We start from the raw sequence: 22,296 nt of genomic DNA, 5'->3' as shown, positions 1-22,296 counted from the left end.
GAATGGCCATACTGGGTCCGCTCTTTGCTAGTGGTTCGCTGCTCTTAAAAAAAGGGGGGGCCACAGGCAAACAATGAGATAGCCTCTTGAAATCCTTAATTCTAGCAGTGAAATCCTTAATTATAACAGTATATATACAGTGGGGAAAATAAGTATTTGATACACTGACGATTTTGAAAGTTTTCCAACCTACAAAGAATGGAGAGGTCTGTAATTTTTATCGTAGGTCACTTTACCTGTGAAGACACAATCTAAAAATAAAGAACAGAAAATCACATTGTATGATTTTTACATAATTAAATTGCATTTTATTACATAAAATAAGTATTTGATACGCTGCTGATTTTATAAGTTTTCCCACCTATAAAGAATGGAGAGGTCTGTAACTTTTATCGTAGGTACACTTCACCTGTGAGACAGAATCTAAAAATACAAACCAGAGAATCACATGAACCTGATGTGTCTGAACCAGGTTCTATTCTCTAAACCTTTTGTGTCTGAACCAGGACCTATCCCTGAACCTATTGTGTCTGAATCAGGACCAAGCCCTGAACATGTTGTGTCTGAACAAGTACCTTTAACCTTCGTCATTAGTCTGAGTTCCCACTGTCTGATCCCGAGCTTTTACCTGTTCCAGTCTAGTCTGAACTAGGACCTGTTTCCTGAACCCTGTCTCTACGGGTCCGTGTCTGTCCTCACCTGCAGTTCCATGTCTGTCCGCGCCTGCTGTTCCATGTCTGTCTGCACCTGCGGTTCCATGTCTGTCCGCACCTGCGGTTTCGTGTCTGTCCGCATCAGCGGTTTCGTGTCTGTGCGCACCTGTGGTTCTGTGTCTGTCCTCACCTGCGGTTCCGTGTCTGTCCGCACCTGCAGTTCCATGTCTGTGCGCACCTGCGGTTCCGTGTCTATCCGCACCTACGGTTCCGTGTCTGTCAGCACCTGCGGTTCCGTGTCCGTCCTCACCTGCAGTTCCGTGTCTGTGCGCACCTGCGGTTCCATGTCTGTCCGCACCTGCGGTTCCATGTATGTCCGCACCTGCAGTTCCGTGTCTGTGCGCACCTGCGGTTCCATGTCTGTCCGCACCTGCGGTTCCATGTCTGTCCTCTCCTGCAGTTCCATGTCTGTGCGCACCTGCGGTTCCATGTCTGTGCGCACCTGCGGTTCCATGTCTGTCCGCACCTACAGTTCCGTGTCTGTGCGCACCTGCGGTTCCATGTCTGTCCGCACCTGCAGTTCCATGTCTGTCCTCTCCTGCAGTTCCATGTCTGTGCGCACCTGCGGTTCCATGTCTGTGCACACTTGCGGTTCCATGTCTGTCCTCACCTGCGGTTCCGTGTCTGTGCACACTTGCGGTTCCATGTCTGTCCTCACCTGCGGTTCAGTGTCTGTCCGCACCTGCGGTTCTGTGTCTGTCCGCACCTGTGGTTCCGTGTCTGTCCTCACCTGCAGTTCCGTGTCTGTCCTCACCTGCAGTTCCGTGTCTGTCTGCACCTGTGGTTCCGTGTCTGTCCTCACCTGTGGTTCCGTGTCTGTCCTCACCTGCGGTTCCGTGTCTGTCCTCACCTGCGGTTCCATGTCTGTCCACACCTGCGGTTCCGTGTCTGTCCTCACTTGCAGTTCCATGTCTATTCGCACCTGCGGTTCCGTGTCTGTTCGCACCTGCAGTTCCGTGTCTCTCCTACCTGTGGACTAGTTCTTCCTGAATCTGTTCCTGTCCATCCTGTTTGTTCTGCTGTACCTGTTCTTGAACCCGTCCCGTCTATGCCTGTTCTGGATCCTGATCTGCCTAGTCCGCACCTATGTCGCTACCCTCGCCTGTTCCGTCTGGACCAGCACCTGTGATCCTGCATCCAACTCTGCCCTGTGCTCCTGAACCTATCCTCTCCATGCCTGATCCAGTATCCATTCTGTCTACCAGCCGTACAGCATCCATTCCTCCTGTTAACCTGTTCCTGTCCGGCCAGTTATTCCAGCTTTGAGCCTGTGTGCCTCCCTTGGGGTCAGCAGCTGCAGTACCGGACACTATCCTGGAAGTGGTACATGATGACCACCTCTGGTTCAAGTCTAACTCAATCATCAGGAGCTCTAGTGAAATACCAGGTGGTCGCTTAGTCACGACCCTCCCAGGTAAGTCCAGTCCATGGTACCGTAGGTCCATGATCCACGCACGAGCGTAACAGATCCTGAGGAGGTGAGCTATGACATCACCTATTGTGGATGATGGATCCTGTGTTATCTACTGTACATAGGTGTTATTAGTTATTGTACAGGAAGGGAGCAGGGTCGCTGTGACATCTCTTATTGTGAATGATTCACCCTTTGGTATCAGCTTTGCATAGAGGCTCTACCTGTTATTGTAATCTTGCCAGTGATGATAATGAAACTTCTGAAAAATCTTCTGTAAGGAACAGGAAGTATAAATCTAAATTAGCACCATTGGCCATTCTGAAAATTGTAAGATTGATATATATATATATATATATATATTTTTTTTTAAATACAGATTGTAATATGAAACAAAGCTTTGCCAAAATTAAAAAGTATACATGTAGAACAGAAACCTGATGTAAACAATGATCCTGTACCTTAGAGTCTCAAATGACCAAAATTATATTATTAAAAAAAATGATGAACATATACAGTAGGTACATTGCAAAAAAGGAAGTCACAAACTTTTTTCACCATATTGGAATTCTCCTTACGCCGCACTGATCAATCTGGACTATTTTTTTTGTATTATTATAGGTCAATATATGGACTGGTTTAGGGTTTAATATAATAACTGGGGCGCTGATGCAATGACATAAGAAAGAAAATCTGCAAGCTGTCCCAGTAATGTCTGCTAGAGTTGATTGTGCTACTTTTTGGTACCGGGGGTGCACACAGATTACTGCAGCCTTACACGTCTTTTGTTTTACATAAATGCAGCTCCCAACATGTCTCTGCCAAACTGACTCCCAGAGAAAAGACGATGAACTGAGCATATAATAAGATTAGGACGTGTACAGAACTTGTCCTTGTTCAGGCTGACAGCATTTTCATCACTCTCCTGTGGATTTTACAAAGATTGCCCTCCCTGGATATGGTAGTGTTTTTATAAAGTCTGTGGGACACAAGATATTACGGTAATCGGCAAGCAGAACCTCTACGCCCCATAATATGATTACATTCTTTTCAATGCTGGAGGAAAATGCGATGTTCATACCAGAAGCAAAAGCAAATGTCACCGAGGGAGATGTGATTGGAAAATGTTTTTGCTTCAACGACATATCCTGGAAATAATATATGTTCCAGTTTGACAACTGAAGTATATCCGAGAGGTCAGACCTTATTTATTCTCTCCACAAGTACATTTCATTAATAGAAGTGTATCATCAGAAAATTACTTAAATCAGGTTTTTATTCTAATCTTTTTTTACATTTTGTTTTGGTTACTTTTTATTAATTTCTATGTGACTATCCACATTAAATAGTGTTGCGGTTTTCAGTCGCAAAAACCCTGACACTTGCTATGTTCTGTAGCTCACTTGTCAGCTCTGCTGTATAGACTGAGACAGAATTAGCAGAGTCATCTCATTATCTCAGTAAATCTATATATTATATGTCTCTGGACAACTTGATACAGCTTTATATTAATTTATTTAATTTCTCTCTGGTGTCAGGTTTTGTCACATGGGTATTTGCTGCCGGGCTTCTTAAAGCGGTTGTCCACTACTTGCACAAACCCTTCTCAATTACTATATTTCTATGTGTAAAATAAGACTAACTTCATATGTCCAAAAATCATCCATTAGAATGGATCCTGCAGCAATCCGTTGCCAAAAACGTTGTTCAGACACAACATTTTTGTTCGTCTGAAAAAAACTGATTTAACCTGGATCTGTTTTTTTAACATTGAAGTCTATGGAAAATGGATCCCTTAAATAGCCATCTGTTTTTCTACCATTTGAAAAGGGATAATTCTTTTGCTTACTTTTTCCTTACCTATTTATTTTTGGGGGGCCTCTTCTAACAAACAGGTATTGTCAAAGAAGAAGAACAACCTCTTTAAACACCTAATACTGCTGCTTCCTCAGTAGTCTAAGGATCCTATAAGTATAGAATTGTCAGAACCGATAGGTTTTTAAAAGATTACAAAATACTTGCAAGATGTGCAGAAAATAAAAGAAAAAATATTACATGTACAAATTTACATTTCAATTATCCACCTTCAAAAATAACATTTATTTCCAGAATACAGGCCATCTATAGAATCGTGAAGCAGGGAGGGAAATATGTAACTTGGCAGAACAGATAGATTTGTATTACATGCCATTTATTCTCAGTGCCTGACCTTCCACATATGCAAATATGTTTAGAGAATCTCTCTCGAAAGCAAACCCAAAAGGAAAGGTGCACACGACTGTTTTCTCTCTATCCGAGAAAAACAGTCCGATTTTTCTGATCAGAGCTTCATCAGAGTGGGATCAATTTTTCTAGGCGGCGGAGAGAAGGAAAAAAAAGTTTCTTCACCTCCATTATGTCAGTCCGTGAGAATTGGACTGCACTCAGATGTCATCCGAATGTGGTCTAATGTTTTTATAGACATAGACCCATAGACTTTCATTGCAGATTTTGATCCAACACTCGGATCAAAATCTGACATGTCACCGTTTTTTTTCCTAGGACCACTTGGAACGAGGAAAAAAATCGAACATGTACACAGCCACATAGGATTTAGGATATCATAGTACAAACCGTGAAAACCATGAATAGCACTCATCCGATATAACTGAGCATGTGCACGAGCCATAAATGTAAATCAGTGATCTTCCAAGAAAAAAAACAACTACCGTGTTATCAAATCAGAGGCATGCAGAGATAAACTTGGTCCATTTATTATTATTATTTATTATTATAGCGCCATTTATTCCAAGGATGCTTTACATGTGAAAAAGGGGTATAATACAAGAACAATTACAACATTGAACACAATGTGACAGCGACTGGTACAGGAGGAGCGAGGACCCTGCCCCGAGGGCTCACAGTCTACAGGGGATGGGTGAGGATACAGTAGGTGAGGTTAGAGCTGGTCGTGCAGCGGTATGGTGGAGAGGTGGTTACTGCAGGTTGTAGGCTTGTCGGAAGAGGTAGACATCTATTGGGGTCCTAACATGACCTCGTACAACTGAGAGGTTGTATGGAGCCACGATATGGTCATATACATGAGGCCTACTAATCGCTTAGAGATAATTATCACTTACAGGGTATTTATTCTGTGTGTGGAGATCCAACTAGTAGGGAGTCAATGTTCAATCTGATCCCTTCTCTGTACTGATGAGAAGTGACAAACAGTACTGTCGACAGATAGCTCCTATGGTTTGATATATCAAGCAAGTCATATCTGAAGGATCTTTAAGGAGTCACCATTGGCTTTCAACTTAGCCACCTAGAGAGTATGTCTTTTTTCCTTCTGGAGGAGAGCCATTTTTTGTATTAGTGTCTTCCAGAACATAACATCTGCATCATTATACAGTTATGTCTGCCAGGTCTCCTCTCTTCCACTGCTCTCCCTGTGACTTATGATCAGTCATGAGCCAAAGAGATCTAAGAAGAAAGAAGATTTTGTATTATTGTTTTCTATCAGTTTCCAAGCGTCCAGATATACAGATTGCCAGAGATGTTGGCATCACTGAATTTGGACCTATGTTCTGAGCAGGTTACACAATCCTTCTTATACTTCTGAAGTTCTAAAAGATCAAGGAGACTTGGAACGGAGACTTTTCACATCAAAGCTGCACATGTGAGATGAAGGTGGACATTCTGATCTAAAAAATACACACCAGAATATCAATTCTCTAACTTCCAAGACAAACAAAGACACCGATGGGTTAGAGGAATGTGAACTGAGGTCACAGAGACGTAGACATAGAATAGACTCTGTCAACAGAGATTTTATCATTGACCCGGTAGATTAGACAGTTGAGTTTATGGAATAGGTTGACAAACCACTACATGCAATATAACATTTCCACTTGTTAAACATGATAAGGTGGCCTCTTCCTTTATTTACTTGGAATGTCTAATTAAGGACATTTACCCTTTTTAGGCTATGTGCCCACGATGCAGAAATGCTGCATATTTTTTCTGCTTCTCCCTGCCAGGAAAAACACATGTGTTTTTTACATGTGTTTTTCCCGCCAGGTAGAAGCGCTTGTCAAGTGTTCTTCACTTGCATTTCTGCATGCGGGTTATCAAGCGATTTTCCAAGCGATTTTAGCATCACTTGGAAAGTGCTTGACAACTTGTTCACACTATATAAATCCATGCAACCGGCATAGATTTATGGTAGCGTGACCAAGTTAGTTAAAAAAAAAGAATAAGAATGGTAAAAAATAAAAAAAAAAGATTATACTCACCTTCCGATGTCCTCCCGGTGTTTTCCCTGCTGCTTTCCGGTGTCTTGGGCGGCTCGCGGTGGTGTGAAGGACCTGTGGTGACGTCATTGAGTCATGTGTCAGGTCATATGACTCAATGACGTCATGGCAGGTCCTTAACAACACAGCAACCCATACAGCAGACCAGACGGAGGGGAGAAAACAACGGGAGGACATCGGAAGGTGAGTATAATCTTTGTTTTTTTATTTTAAATTCTTTTTTTAACAGTTTCTATGGTACCTGGGTCTGGAGGAGAGTCTCCTCTTCTCCAGACCTGGGTACCATCCGCACATTGAACCGTGTGATATCCGCATGTGCAGATGCAGTGATGCGGATGTCACGCGGTCCAATGCAAGTTAATGGCGGCGATTACGCTGCGTGTCCGCAAAATTAATGGACATGCTGTGTATTTTTCCGCAATGATAATCTGCAGCGGAAATTTCCGCAGCATGTGCACAGCACATGCGGATCATCATTGGGGACCATGGGGCATGTATTACCAAGCGTTTTTTAAGCGTTTTCGCTGCGGAAATTCAGCGGCAAAAACACTTGAAAAATGCATAGTGGGCACACAGCCTTACTGGTGGATACTCAAATCTTCCAATAGCTGGCTGTCACAATCACTTCCCAAGGAATCTTGTGTTTTACTGTAGACAACGATGAAAAAGTTTGCCCAAGATGTCTACCAGGGCCAGCAGTAAGTGTACAAGGGTTTGGTCTTCAGTCTCATATTCCCAACCTTTGCTTGACAAACATAGCAGATATTTACCCATATTGCCGTTGACCTACCAAGCTTAGCAGGCCTAGTTTGCCTCAAAACAATTCAAGCAATTTATAGACTGACTGCAAAGTAATTTTATTCAGTATTCATCAAGCACTAATTCATAGATGAACCTGTCCTAAAATTTGTAGATCAGAGGTGTAGTTTTGGGATCTGCTTAGGGTCGTTCAAAGCCACCCTTTCCACGTAAAAAACTACAATATTAAAATGACGTGACATGACTAGTGACTTCTTAAAAAAATAATGCCCCTTTTAAAATAAATTATTATAAAAAGTAATTATGTTTTTCTGAGTGCCCAGTAGTGATGAGCGAGTATGTTTTGGTAACCCTTTTGGTGAGTATGTTCAGGTGCTCGCCGAGTATCTTCAGCGTGCTCGGGTGTTATGTTTTAGTCACTCCATGCACATGATTTGCGACTGTTTGACAGCTTTAATACATGTGAGGAATGCCTAAGAAATAGACATTCCTCACATGTTTTAAAGCTGTCAAACAGTCGCAAATCATGAGCACAGCGTGACTCAAGCATAACACCCGAGCACGCTGAAGATACTCGGAAAACACCTGAGCATGCTCGTAAATCTCGAGTAACGAGCATGCTCGCTCATCACTAATGTCCAGTTCAAATGTAATAATGCAACTTTTGTACCACAAGTTTATACTTCCTAAATCTGAGAAACCAAGTCTTCTTCTGCCCTGCACACAAAGCAAGCCAGAGCAAAAAGTACACCTCCTCAGCAAAGATGCTGACTTTTTCAGCCCATCACCCTATAGAACAGAGAGCGATAGGGCTGGGTTAGTAATGACTCAGACACAATTCTACTGGAAGTTTCGTTTCCATAACCTTAATTATTTAGCAACATTACCCCTAACAATCACTGTTTTCTCTGCTGCAAATTCAGCAGAGCTCTGAATGCTGAGCTGGGTATAACCCTGCCCAAGCCTCTGATTGGCAGTTTTCTGTGTATACTGTATATTGACAGAAAGCTGCCAATCAGTGGTAAGGTTGGGGTTGGACCGGGAGGCACGAGACATCTAGTCCTGTAGTGATAATCTGCTGCTGATAAAACACTTATTTTAATTAAAGAGCAGCACACAGCACAGTAAGTGACCCATCGCTGGAAACAGGATCTCTGCCCCTACATCATGCTGCTCTCAGATTACATAGAAAAATAACTGCTGACAAATTCCCTTTAAAGATCCTATATAACAACATGACATAAAATGAGCTTTCTAAACAAGACTCATACTTTAAGAAATGTTGCCTCAAAACATTCATTTATAAATCTCTGCAAGTGTTCTTGGATGGAATCCTATAGGAGTCCAGAAACCATAAATAGGGACAAAGCCTCCAGGGGGTCTTAGATTTCTTTGACAAGTAACAATAAATTAGTTGTAAATCCTCATATGAGCCTAAATTTACTTAGAGGGGCAGGAGCAGTAAATTGAGTTGTCTTGAGTTTGCACATGATTTTTCCTGACCATAAGAAATGAGGGCAATAATGATAAAGATGATAACCATGGAACATCTGCTGAGTAGGTGAAAGAAGGAATGAAAACATACTTCTTCTCCTTCAGCCCTGGCAGTTCAGGCCAGTGCACAGTCCTGCTGACTAAGGTCGTTTGATTGCTTCAGTACTAAACATGCCTTTGAACTGAGCTGTCCCCGTCTGTGGTTCGCTCTCAGTCTGGGCAGTCTTTCAAATAGTCATTAACACATGGAATAAACAACTCTGTTTCGAATAAAATATAAAAAAAAGAGGTAAAGTAAAAATTAGATTGGGTTCCAGGAAACCATATCTTCCTCCTAAAAGGTTTGTGTACTTCTACAAGACAAAAAATATATACATAGAGATATAATTTAATATAAAACGGAACATCTCTTCTTGCATGGATTAGTCATTGTCTGCTTTAAATAAAGGAAATGAATGCAAAAAAAAGTTAAACTTTCCAAACATACGAGAATAATGTATTTTTTTGATAGGAAGTAGGATTCACCCAAGTTGAAAACAAGTTGTAGTAATATTGATATCCAATATGTGGCAAAGCAGTTTTTTTTAACCATTTTTTATTGTTAATGGTCAATTGTGATGTATATTATTATATACTAGGAGAGGGTGAAATTTTGAAATTCGAACTTACTAATTTTTCACGATTTTTTTTTTGCCGTGAATTGAAAGTGTTGCAAAGCCTCCAATATACCACTCTGAGGTTACCTAGCATTGTATCCAAGCCCTTTCAAGCTCTTTAAGGTAAAAACAGCCTCAACATATATGGCCATGGATGAATGGATGGTAACCAGTGGTAAGAAACAGTCGGTTCCTTACACACTAATCTTCTTCACGGCTATGCTGTCACACACTACCTGTACTATTTATTCACTGATTTATGGTTTTCTATCCATACCTGCATGAGAAAGCTTTGAGTTGACGTCCTCTCACTATTCAGATTCACCAGAAAATGGCTGCATCATTCCCTGCTCCTGATTTAATACAAGCTATCATTGTCACGGGTGTGTCAGGTTTGACAGACAGTCATACGGTGTCCGGCTGTAGAAAGTCGCTTCGTTTGGCCTTGCAAACATCTTCCTGATCCTTTCGTGATCCCTCTCTCTCTAGGACCCAACGGTAATCCTCACCTTGCTTGGAGATTATATCTTTAGGACCCAGCGGTGATCCTCACCTTCTGCTGCTAATTACCACACCACCCGTGCTGTATTCTTAAATACACTCAGTTTCTCCAGAGAGTTGCTGGTAATAGAGTGTTCATATCCATTCAGGCCTGGAATTTTAGTAGTCGGCTAGAATTTTCTTGGAGTTCCTTCGTGGAGTGTTGCCTTGTTTCATCTTTAAGCTAAGTGTATTTCCTTGTTTGTTTCCCCTGTGTGTACTTTATTTTTAGCAGTGAAGCTGACTAGTGCTCACCCCTCCCACTCCCTACCTAGGGCCTAGCTTTAGGGTCAGCTAGGGACAGGATTCCTGCTCGGCAATAGGTGCAGAACCAATATAGGGTCCATAGGGGAGTCAAGGTTTGTCGTTTGAGCTGTTTATGGGTCTCTACTCCCCCTTTCCTCACTTTTAGGGCTGCCTTCCCTTTTCCTGTCGGTATACGCTGGGTTATCCCCATACCCAGCATGACAATCATAGTCACTCCTGATTGATGTAATAGATGCAAGGCATTATGGTGAACACACTCAAGGTCATGTAAGCCTTGTGTGGCGGATGCAATCTTCTAAAATGTGTAAAATAGAAGCAGACATTTTACCCAATTTCAGCAAAATGAGGGGGAAAGTTTTGAAATTCACAAGATTCAGAAAATTTCTAAAAATGTAAGACTAATTCTGGCTTTGGCTCAAAAACTGCGGAGTCATTTAAAAAACATCACTGTGTGTAACATTATTCACACATATGATTGCAGCAACCTGTGCAGGGGGTCCAAGAAGTAAGGGAGCCACTGTTAGGCTATGTGCCCACGTTGCATTTATGAAGCAGAAAATTTCTGCTGCATAAATGCAAGTCCTCTCCTGGAAAAACGCATGCGGAATTCCGCACGCGTTTATCGCGCATTTTTCGCGCGTTTATCACGCGTTTTCCACATGCGGAATTGCCTTGCGTTTTTTATGCATTGGACAAAGGCAATTCCGCTTGCGGAAACGCAAAATTAAATGACATGCTGCGGATTTTTGAACGCGGCATAAACGCTGCGGAAAAATCCGCAGCATGTGCATAGAACTTGCGGAATCCCATTGGGGACCATGGGGTGCGGATATACATGCGTTTTTCAAGCGTTTACGCTGCGGAAATTCCGCAGCATATACGCTTGAAAAATGCTACGTGGGCACACAGCCTAACCTCCAAAGCAGATTGAATTGTGCATTATGAGAAGCTATTGCACTTTAAAGGGCTCATGTATTGTTCTTGTATTGTGTCCACCAGTTCAAGAGATATAATAATTTATAATAATTTAGTACAATGCTGCACCATTACTGTTAAACAATGCATGGTCACATATGTGCTATTTGTCACAGTTTTGTTGATGGTCATGATCAGCATATTTTGCATCAGTGATGCTGGTAATTTTTGGATGGTTAAACATCACTCGTGCCTGAGACAATCCCTTTTTTGGCCTGGTGCATCCCCAATTTTGACTGTTTCACAACAATTCATAACATTTTATATCGTACCACCAGCAGCACACATTTGGATATGGGAAATGCAGTGTAAAATTTCTAACATATTGGGACATTTTGTTGTTTTCCATGTGAGTTATCACAGTGACATAGACAGACAGAAAAGGACCCCTGCGCTTGAACAGTATATGGGCCCCCTGCGGTCCAATACTTCTACTATAACAGAAGCTGCATTGGAAGTGGAAGTGGGCCCCCTTTTCACTTGGGCCCCTCTGCGGCTACACCAATTATATATATGCCCCTGAGTTCTCTCCTGCATTGCTGTGTATTCTTCTTTAGTCACTGAATCTCACTGTTCCCAATTTCCTTTCAATGATTTAAACCTATTGTTAAATAGTAATTTCGGCCCCTTCCTGCAGTAGGCTGGAGTTTGCACAATGCTTGTGAAATGCATGCTGCTGCACACTGCGCAGTGTACAGCTTCTCCTGGGCCTTACTCTATATATGGGTGGCTCCCTAGTCTTCCACTTACAGGTTTTTTTTTGTGAGAGCCTCCCCCAGGTCTGGAACCCACAACCCTCAACATCCCAGGCAGGTGCTGAACATACTGAGCCACAGGCTCTAGTCCATTTACAGTTTTAAACTATCTATAGATTCTGCAAGAAGCCATCTGGTCAATGCTCCCTACATGATGTCTGAATAAGGCATAATGGGACACGTAGCTTCCTTCAGACAGTGAGTGCTACATTCAAGATTGTTGGCAAACACCCGATTAGTCCTTTTCAAGAGCAGCTTAGAGGTTGCATGCAGAAAATTGCAGAATACTGTTAAAATGTATGTGATACCATAAATCTAAACTATATTTTTTGAGAAAAAGGAAAATGTCCTGGTCTAAAAAAAATCTTGAATACTAAGAGGGGTTAAATGTAAAAAGCTGGTTGTTTTACAGTGTGTTTTTCCTCTGCCGGTTGTAAGTCACAGCAGACTGGCTGGACCACAGAGCTATGTTTGTTTCAGAATGAGGCAGTGAAACGAGAGTGAGATACACAAGAGAAAGCCTTGTCTGCCGGCCTTGTATTACATTTCAACATCTTTAGGCAATAAATTTTAAATGGCAGCCAAATTTTTATGGGTAACATCTAACCCTCATTAACACGGTTTCAATGGTCGTGTGTTTCTCCCGGGGGAAGGCTAGGTACATGCCAAACAAAATACGGCACTTCTTGATTATACGTCTTATAAAAGTATTAATATTCCTTATTGTTCTCCCTACTAAACTCCAATTATGGAAAAGTTCTAAACCTGGAAATATAAGTTGATGTCCTCCGTAGAATAAAGATATATTTGAAGATATTCTCTTTATGTGTTTCAGTAGTTTTGACATTTACATTTTTCTCATTATCACAATCTTATGTCTAAGTGTAAAGCTGGCCATAAACATTAGATGACTGTCGGCCGAACGATGGTTCGGCCAACAGCCATCTCCCCATCTCCCTTAAGCACTTGTTAGGCAGAGTGTTCCTGTGCTCTCTATGAGAAAGTCGCCAGCTGACATGTCGGCTGCCGGCTTATCTCTAGGAGAACAATGTGATCGTCAGTCCAAAATTGGACATGCCCGATTCACACCTACTCCGGCAATCAGTCGGCCATCGCCCCATACACATTAGACTGTGGGCTAAACCTATTATTATATTGTCAGTTTCTGCCAACATTAGACTAATCTGTATAGGGACCTTAAAGCAACTGGTCACAGCAAGAGCCCCCCCCGCTGTTCTGTCGCCAATAGAAGTCCAGGAACATTAAGTTCCAACTCTTAACTAAACCTCTCCTTCATCATCCATTGGATAAGGTGAAAATTAAGGAGTTATCCACAACTTTACTGATTTTTCCTTAAGTAGCTAAAAACTTACAGTCAGGTAGTTCCTAACTACCTACCTCTTCTGCCCGATCTCTGCCAGCTCAGAGCAGCCACGGGCCACTACCGCCAGCAATTATGCAGCTACTGGTTGACATCACGTCGACAGAGGAGCTTCTTCTCTTCCGCTCTGCTCCACAGGGCATCACTGTCAACATCATTCTGATTGACAGCCCACTCCCACTGTCTAACTGAAGGGAACCCGCTGTCAATCAGCATTATGTCGGCAATGACGCCCCATCGAAAGATGAGAGTGGAAGAGAAGTTTCTCTATTGATGTGAGGTGAAATGGAGCAGCAGAATTGCCGGCAGGAGTAGTCCATGACCACTCTAAACCTGCAGAGATAGGCACCAGGTAGAACAGGCATGTAGTTAGCAACCACCTGCCTTTAAGTTCTTAGCCCCATAGGAAAAAATTTGCAAAGTCCCAGATAACCCTTAAAATGCTAGTTTTCTGCAAGATGTCCTCAATTCTGAAGACTTGTCCTTTACTTTACTTTTATCATTTAATTCAGCACGGCAGTACTCTTGGGCATATAAGTATTGCTCTATTGCCTCTGAGCTAAAAAATTATAGTTGCACCAACTTCCTAAAGGAATATCAGGGTGAGAAAATGTCTTGCCTCCCTCTCTTTCTTAGAAGACTCAAAGGGCAAAGATTAGTTCATAGGCAGAGCTACACTTGTATGGCTAAGCATATACAGTAAGTTGTTCAGATATATAAAACACAGTATTTTAACAAAAGATTTTGCACTAAGTACTGTACATAAAAATGTAGGTAGCACAACATCAAAGTATCTAATACTCTCTAGTCCAGACCTGGGCAAACTGAGGCAAGCGGGCCACATCCGACCCTCTGGTTGTTCCAGTCCGGCCTGCGACCTGAGACAACCGAAGGGCTGAAACAGGGGCACACGGGCCACCCATGCCCTCCCTCGCCCGCCGTCCATCCACTGCCCTGTCATCGCTATCTGCATCCTCAGGATGCAGAGAGCAGTGAATACATTGGTGGTTCACACTGTATAAATAGAGGCTATGTGGGGGGCTCATACTATATACTGGAAGCTATGTGGGGGGCTCATACTGTATATGGTGAGGCTATGTGGGTCACATGCTATATAAAAGAGGCTATGTGGGGTTCACACTGTATATAGTGAGGCTATGTGGGGGTTAACGCTGTGTGTAGGGAGGCTATCTGGGGGCTCATGCTGTATATAGGAGGCTATGTGGCATTCATGCTGTATATAATAGGCTATGTGGGGCACATGCTATATATCAGAGGGTATGTGGGGCTTACGGTGTACATGGGAGACTATGTGGGGCTCACACTGTACATAGGAGGCTATGTGCGACTGTATATAAGAGGCTATGTGGGGCTCACGCTGCATATATGCAGGCTATATGGGGTTCACGCTGTATATTGGAGGCTATGTGGGCTGCTCATATTGTATATAGGAGGCTATGTGGGGGCTGATACTGTATATAGGAGGCTATGTGGTGGCTCGTACTGAATATAGTAGGCTATGTGGGGACTCATACTGAATGTAGAAGGCTATGTCGGGGCTCATACTCTATACAGGATGCTCAATCTGTATCTAGGAGGCTATGTTTGGTCTCATACTGTATGTACAGTGGTGTGAAAAAGTGTCTGCCCCCTTCCTGATTTCTTATTCGTTTGCATGTTTGTCACATGTTTCAGATCACAAAACAAATTTAAATATTAGACAAAGATAACACAAGTAAACAAAAAATGCAGTTTTAAATGAAGGTCTTTATTATTAAGGGAAAAAGAAATCCAAACCTACAGGGCCCTGTGTAAAAAATTGATTGCACCCTAAACCTAATAACTGGTTGGGCCGCCCAAAGCAGCAACAACTGCAATCAAGTGTTTGCGATAACTGGTAATGATGAGTCTTTTACAATGCTTTGGATGAATTTTGGCCCACTCATCTTTGCAAAATTGATGTAATTCAGCGACATTGGAGGGCACAGCAAGTCTTCCAGGTCCTGAAGAATTTTGGCCCACTCATCTTTGCAAAATTGTTGTAATTCAGCCACATTGGAGGGCACAGCAAGTCTTCCAGGTCCTGAAGCAGCAAAACAGCCCCAGAACATCACACTACCACCACCATATTTTACTGTTGGTATCCTGTTACTTTTCTGAAATGCTGTGTTACTTCTTCGCCAGATGTAATGGGGCATACACCTTCCAAAACGTTCAACTTTTGTATCGTCAGTAGTGATGAGCGAGTATGTTCGGTTAACCCTTTCGACTAGTATACTAAGGCGAATACCGAGTATCTTCAGCGTACTCTGTGATATGTTTGAATCACTCCTCTGTGCATGATTTGCGACTGTTTGTCAGCTTTAATACATGTGAGGAATGCGAAAGAAACATGCATTCCTCACATGTATTAAAGCTGTCAAACAGTCACAAATCATGCACATGGGAGTGATTCAAACATATCACTGAGTACGCTGAAGATACTCGGTACTCGCCTAAAGGGTTAACCAAACATACTCGCTCATTACTAATCGTCAGTCCACAGAGTATTCTCCCAAAAGTCTTGACGATCATCAAGATGTTTTCGGTCAAAACTGAGGCAACCCTTTATGTTCTTTTTGCTCAGCAGTGGTTTTCGTCTTGGAACTCTGCCATGCATACCATTTTTGCCCAGACTTCTTCTTATGGTGAAGTCATGAACACTGACCTTAAGTGAGGAAAGTGAGGCCTGCAGTTCTTTGGATGTTGTTGTGGGGTCTTTTGTGACCTCTTGGATGAGTCGTCGCTGAGCTCTTGGGGTAATTTTGGTCAGCCGGCCTTCCTGGTGTCAGAATTGCAGTTTGACCACTAGTGGCTGCAATTGTTCACCTTAATAGTTGTGCTGCAATCTCACGCCTTACCATTGGAGGCTGCTGCTGTGTTCTGCAATTGCCCTTTACTAAGATGGCAGATTCTGAACCTATGACCCAAATCGTTGTGCATCAGCTTAGGCTACACTACAATTTCTTTGAATTCTTTAAATTTCTTTGGATCGGCGCATAATGTCTAGCTTTTGAGGAACTTTTGGTCTACTTAACTTTGTTAGGCAGGTCCTATTTAAGTGATTTCTTGATTGAGAACAGGTGTGGCAGTAATCAGGCCTGTGTGTGGATAGGGAAATTGAACTCAGCTTCCCAAGGATGTGATAAACCACAGTTAATTTATGTTTTAAGGGGGTAGGGCAATCAGTTTTTTCACACAGGGCCCTGTAGGTTTGGATTTATTTTTCCCTCAATAATAAAGGCCTTGATTTAAAAACTGCATTTTGTGTTTACTTGTGTTATCTTTGTCTAGTATTTAAATTTGTTTTGTGATCTGAAACATTTAAGTGTGACAAACATGCAAAAGAATAAGAAATCAGGAAGGGGACAAACACTTTTTCACACCACTGTAGGAGGCTATGTGGGGGCTCATACTGTATATAGGAGACTATGTGAGGGCTCATATTGTATATAGAGAGGCTATGTGGGGGCTCATACTGTATATAGGGGGTATGTTGGGGCTCATCTTGTATATAGGAGGCTATATGGGGGCTCATACTGTATATAGGGGGATGTCAGCATACTTGATTCGGATCAATATTAAGTGATACAATTAATATTAAAATAAATAATTACAATTAATATATTAATATTAATATTGAGCAGAATTAATTTCAGCTTGTTGGTTCGGCCCTCCACAGCAGTCACAGTCTCTCGTGTGGCCCCTTGGTAAAATTAATTGCCCACCCCTGCTCTAGTCCATTCTTACCACATAACAAGATCCTTAGGATGCAGCTAGCACAGTGGGTCCTGGATAATGGTCGGTCTGATACAGACTTCCTGGAGTCATAGAATCATTCTTCTCAGCCTTTTTCACTGGACCACAAATCAAACCTCTCATTTGAAATGTTTTAATTCAGTATTTGGAGGGTATTTCTAATAGTTTCCATAATGAGCTTGAACTATGAAGAATTATGAACCTGGTCATTAGGTCAGAGAAAGCTAAAAGTGATAGGCCTCAGAAAGGAAGTATATAGTATGTGCCAGTGTAAGTCCTGTGTACAGGAAAATGATTATATAATCTAATATTATTTCTAGTTTGTTTAAGTATTCACAGCATAGAGGTTCACATAATATCATGCTTTTTATAGTAAGGGTGATGGTGGGATGCAAATTTTTAACAGGTCACCTATTTAGACTAATAAAAATATATGTGTGGGGTGTCTGCACTGCAGCACAAAGTGGAAAATATGCCTGGATAGATAAAACAATGTACATTTTCCAAATAAACATTGAATATCACATATATATATATATATATATATATATATATATATATATATATATATATATATATATACACAGTGTATATATATATATATATATATATATATACAGTAGATATATATATATACATATATATACAGTATATATATATATACAGTATATATATATATATATATACAGTACAGACCAAAAGTTTGGACACACCTTCTCATTTAAAGATTTTTTCTGTATTTTTATGACTATGAAAATTGTACATTCACACTGAAGGCATCAAAACTATGAATTAACACATGTGGAATTATATACTTAACAAAAAAGTGTGAAACAACTGAAAATATGTCTTATATTCTAGGTTCTTCAAAGTAGCTACCTTTTGCTTTGATTACTGCTTTGCACACTCTTGGCATTCTCTTGATGAGCTTCAAGAGGTAGTCACCGGAAATGGTCTTCCAGCAATCTTGAAGGGGTCATTGTCCTGTTGAAAAATAAATGATGGTCCAACTAAATGCAAACCGGATGGAATAGCATGCCGCTGCAAGATGCTGTGGTAGCCATGCTGGTTCAGTATGTCGCAGAGTGCATCTTCTTACAGTCACCGCTGTACTTACGAGAGCTTCAATCAGCAAGATATCTTGAGTAAACAGTATTTACTTCATACTGGATAAACATGAGATACAATTCAGTGTCACACAGTCCGTGTGCTGCTGACATAACACATACAGGAAAGAAAACACACACAGGAAGTAAAATGCAACCAACAATTGAGAGCTTCCCTCCCCACATTACAGCAAGCATATAACTTTACACACTATCGCCATCTGCTGTCTAATTAGTATAAAGTCCTCCTTTCACTTATAATAAGTCCTAATCTGTTGCATATGCCAACACAGTATGCCTTCAATTTTGAATAAATCCCCAACAGTGTCACCAGCAAAGCACCCCCACACCATCACACCTCCTCCTCCATGCTTCACAGTGGAAACCAGGCATGTAGAGTCCATCCGTTCACCTTTTCTGCGTTGCACAAAGACACGGTGGTTGGAACCAAAGATCTCAAATTTGGACTCATCAGACCAAAGCCGAGATTTCCACTTGTCTAATGTCCATTCCTTGTGTTCTTTAGCCCAAACAAGTCTCTTCTGCTTGTTGCCTGTCCTTAGCAGTGGTTTCCTAGCAGCTATTTTACCATGAAGGCCTCCTGCACAAAGTCTCCTCTTAACAGTTGTTGTAGAGATGTATCTCTGCTAGAACTCTGTGTGGCATTGACCTGGTCTCTAATCTGATCTGCTGTTAACCTGCGATTTCTGAGGCAGGTGACTCGGATAAACTTATCCTCAGAAGCAGAGGTGACTCTTGGTCTTCCTTTCCTGGGGCGGTCCTCATGTGAGCCAGTTTCTTTGTAGCGCTTGATGGTTTTTGCAACTGCACTTAGGGACACTTTCAAAGTTTGCCCAATTTTTTGGACTGACTGACCTTCATTTCTTAAAGTAATGATGGCCACTCGTTTTTCTTTACTTAGCTGCTTTTTTCTTGCCATAATACAAATTCTAACAGTCTATTCAGTAGGACTATCAGCTGTGTATCCACCAGACTACTGCACAACACAACTGATGGTCCCAATCCCATTTATAAGGCAAGAAATCCCACTTATTAAACCTGACAGGGCACACCTGTGAAGTGAAAACCACTTCCGGTGACTACCTCTTGAAGCTCATCAAGAGAATGCCAAGAGTGTGCAAAGCAGTCATCAAAGCAAAAGGTGGCTACTTTGAAGAACCTAGAATACAATACATATTTTCAGTTGTTTCACACTTTGTTAAGTATATAATTCCACATGTGTTAATTCATAGTTTTGATGCCTTCAGTGTGAATGTACAATTTTCATAGTCATGAAAATACAGAAAAATCTTTAAATGAGAAGGTGTGTCCAAACTTTTGGTCTGTACTGTATATACAGTATATATATATATATATATAGTGTAACATACCTGGCGGCGTCCTTGCATAGTGGTCCATCTCCCACTGTGCAAGAGCGCGCACTTGATCTCCAGTCCAGTCTGCTAGCCTGGCTTCCCTCCATGCTGTCTGCTTGCCTCTGTGTCTGCTGCTTAAGGGCGGCGCCCGATCACTTCCTGCTTTTTGTACCTGCTGCCGGCACACCCCTTGTGCGTCCAACCCAGCTCCTCCAATGAATCCCAGCCTGAGCATTGTGTTTCATTCAGTGTGCTCTTTCACTCTGAATGTGTCAGGTCCCCTTCTGTGTTTGCTTGCCTGCCCTTCCTGGAGGCTGTATTTCCAGGCCTGTCTGAACACGCTCCTTGCCTGTTCGTTCCGCCTTCTAGGGGCCGCATACCTAGACCCGCTCCTGTATCTTGTCTGTCCTGTCTGAACACGCTCCTAGCCTGTTCCTCCCGCCTTCTAGGGACTGCATACCTAGACCCGCTCCTGTATCTTGCTACTGTGTCTGTTCTTGTCTGTATTCTCTTCTAGCCTGTTTCCTGTGTTTTTCTATGTCCGTACCTTTCCTTTTTCTGCAGAGTCTGAACTCGTACCTAACTCCTGCTCATTGTCACTGTACTTCCGTTTGTGAGTTAGTGGTCCACTCGCTACTTCACTGTAAGTACCTTGTGGGTATCTGGTTCTGCCTTTCCCTTCCTGCCTGTTCCCTGTGTACAGAGCCCTGTCCCCCCTACTCTGCCTTGCTCACCGCTCCAGCGGTTCTAGCCTGCTCTGCCTTGCTCACCGCTCCGGCGGTCTTGCTCCGCTCTGACCCTTTTGCTCACTGCTCCGGTAGTCTTGCTCCGCTCTGACCCTTTGCTCACTGCTCCGGCAGTCTCGCTCCGCTCTGACCCTTTGCTCACTGCTCCGGCAGTCTCGCTCCACTCTGACCCTTTGCTCACTACTCCGGCAGTCTCGCTCCGCTCTGACCCTTTGCTCACTGCTCCGGCAGTCTCGCTCCGCTCTGACCCTTTGCTCACTGCTCTGGCAGTCTCGCTCTGCTCTGACCCTTTGCTCACTGCTCCGGCAGTCTCGCTCCGCTCTGACCCTTTGCTCACTGCTCCGGCAGTCTTGCTCTGCTCTGACTACTCTTGCACACCGCTCCAGGCGGCCTTGTCCTGCTCTCCTCTCGCTCACCGCTCCAGGCGGCCTCGTCCTGCTCTACTCACGCTCACCGCTCTAGGCGGTCTCGTCTTGCCCTGCTCTCGCTCACCACTCTGGGCGGCCTTACTCTGCTGTGTTTGTCCGCCACATCTGTGGTTCTGTTCCTGAGTCCCAGTGTGTACTGGGTCCTATCCCGCCTGTGTTCCTACCTGCTAGTGCCTCCCTGTCTGCACTCTAGCCGTGCTTGCCTGTACCCCCCTGCCTGCATACCTGCCTGCCTGCATACCAGTCGTGCCTGCCTATACCCACCAGTCTGTGTGCCAGCCTAACCTGTCTGTTCCTGTACTCCCCTGTGTGGGTCAACAGCCGCGTCTGGGGTCTGTCCTGGAGTAGCACCTGGTCCCTCTGCTCGGTTCCTCCTTGGTGCACTGGCGTCGTATGCCGTCGTGCGACCCTGGTCGGATCAGGTGAATACCTAGCTACGCCCCTCCAGGCATTCACTCTCCGGCACGGTCCAGTGGAATCACACGCACACGCCGCTCAGGCTGGGCGTGTGCATTACAGCATGCTCAGGCCATGGTTCCCGTTGAGCCCCACGGCCTTCGCTCTCTGAGACGTTTTCCAGCGAATACGTGCATTAAAAATAAATAAAAAAATATACATATATATTTTTTTTCTTTAGCTGAGTTCCAGGCGAATTACGCACCCGTCCAGATGGATCTTTCTGCACTCGTTCCTGCGGATCCGCCACGGTACTATGGGGATCCAAGACTGAGTCGTGCATTTGTGGAGCAATGCATGCTACACTTCAAGTTCTACCCTCTTTGTTTTCCCACCGATCGGGCTAAGGTGGGATTCATGATGTCTTACCTAGAGGGTGATGCCTTGAAATGGATCACCCCCCTATGGGACGCACAGGATCCTATCGTCCTGGACATAATGGCCTTCCTGGTGGCCTTTCTAATGGTCTTCGATGATCCTAACCCGGAGGCTCCTGCTGAAGCTTCACTTCCCAATATCCCGGAGCAGCCCCGATGGGTAATGTGTGTGGGTAGCGCACTAGTCCTCCTGACCGAAGAGACTACTGCCCATCCAGAATCCACACAGGATGACTACACTCTTCGGAATACTTCTCCCAACCTCAAGAGGCAGTCCAGACGTGCTAGGCGTAGAGGCAAGCCGTCACGCCTGGGTCTGTCCTCCCAAAGACCTCCTGATCCCAACCTTGAAGTCCCTGCTGAAGCTTCATTTCCCTGTATCCCGGAGCAGCCCCTACGGGTAATATGCGTGGGTAGCACACCTGTTCTCCTGCCCGAAGAGACTTCTGCCCACCTAGAATCCTCCGGGATACCACCTGATGACAAATGGAGAGAGACTTCCCTACACCCGGTACCCGATACTTCGTCCGCTCCGTCCTGTGAGCCTGACAATAGGTACCTCAAAGTGGTAGTTAACCCCGAGTCTCTACACCACTCCGACCAGGCGGAGGACCTCCAGTTGTCTCCTGAACCCTTCGGGGTGCTACCTGATAGCGAATGGACAGAGACTCTCCTATACTCGGTACCTGATACCTCGCCCGCTTCTTCCAGTGAGTCTGACCTAGTGTACTCCGAAGCAGAGGTTATCCCCGAGTCTCTACACCCC

Source organism: Phyllobates terribilis, unplaced genomic scaffold, assembly GCF_046119375.1.
Source record: "Phyllobates terribilis strain yellow unplaced genomic scaffold, ASM4611937v1 Scaffold_7__3_contigs__length_470593459, whole genome shotgun sequence".
Classification (NCBI taxonomy): domain Eukaryota; kingdom Metazoa; phylum Chordata; class Amphibia; order Anura; family Dendrobatidae; genus Phyllobates; species Phyllobates terribilis.
The sequence above is the reverse complement of the archived record's forward strand: the minus strand, read 5'-3'. Positions refer to the sequence as shown.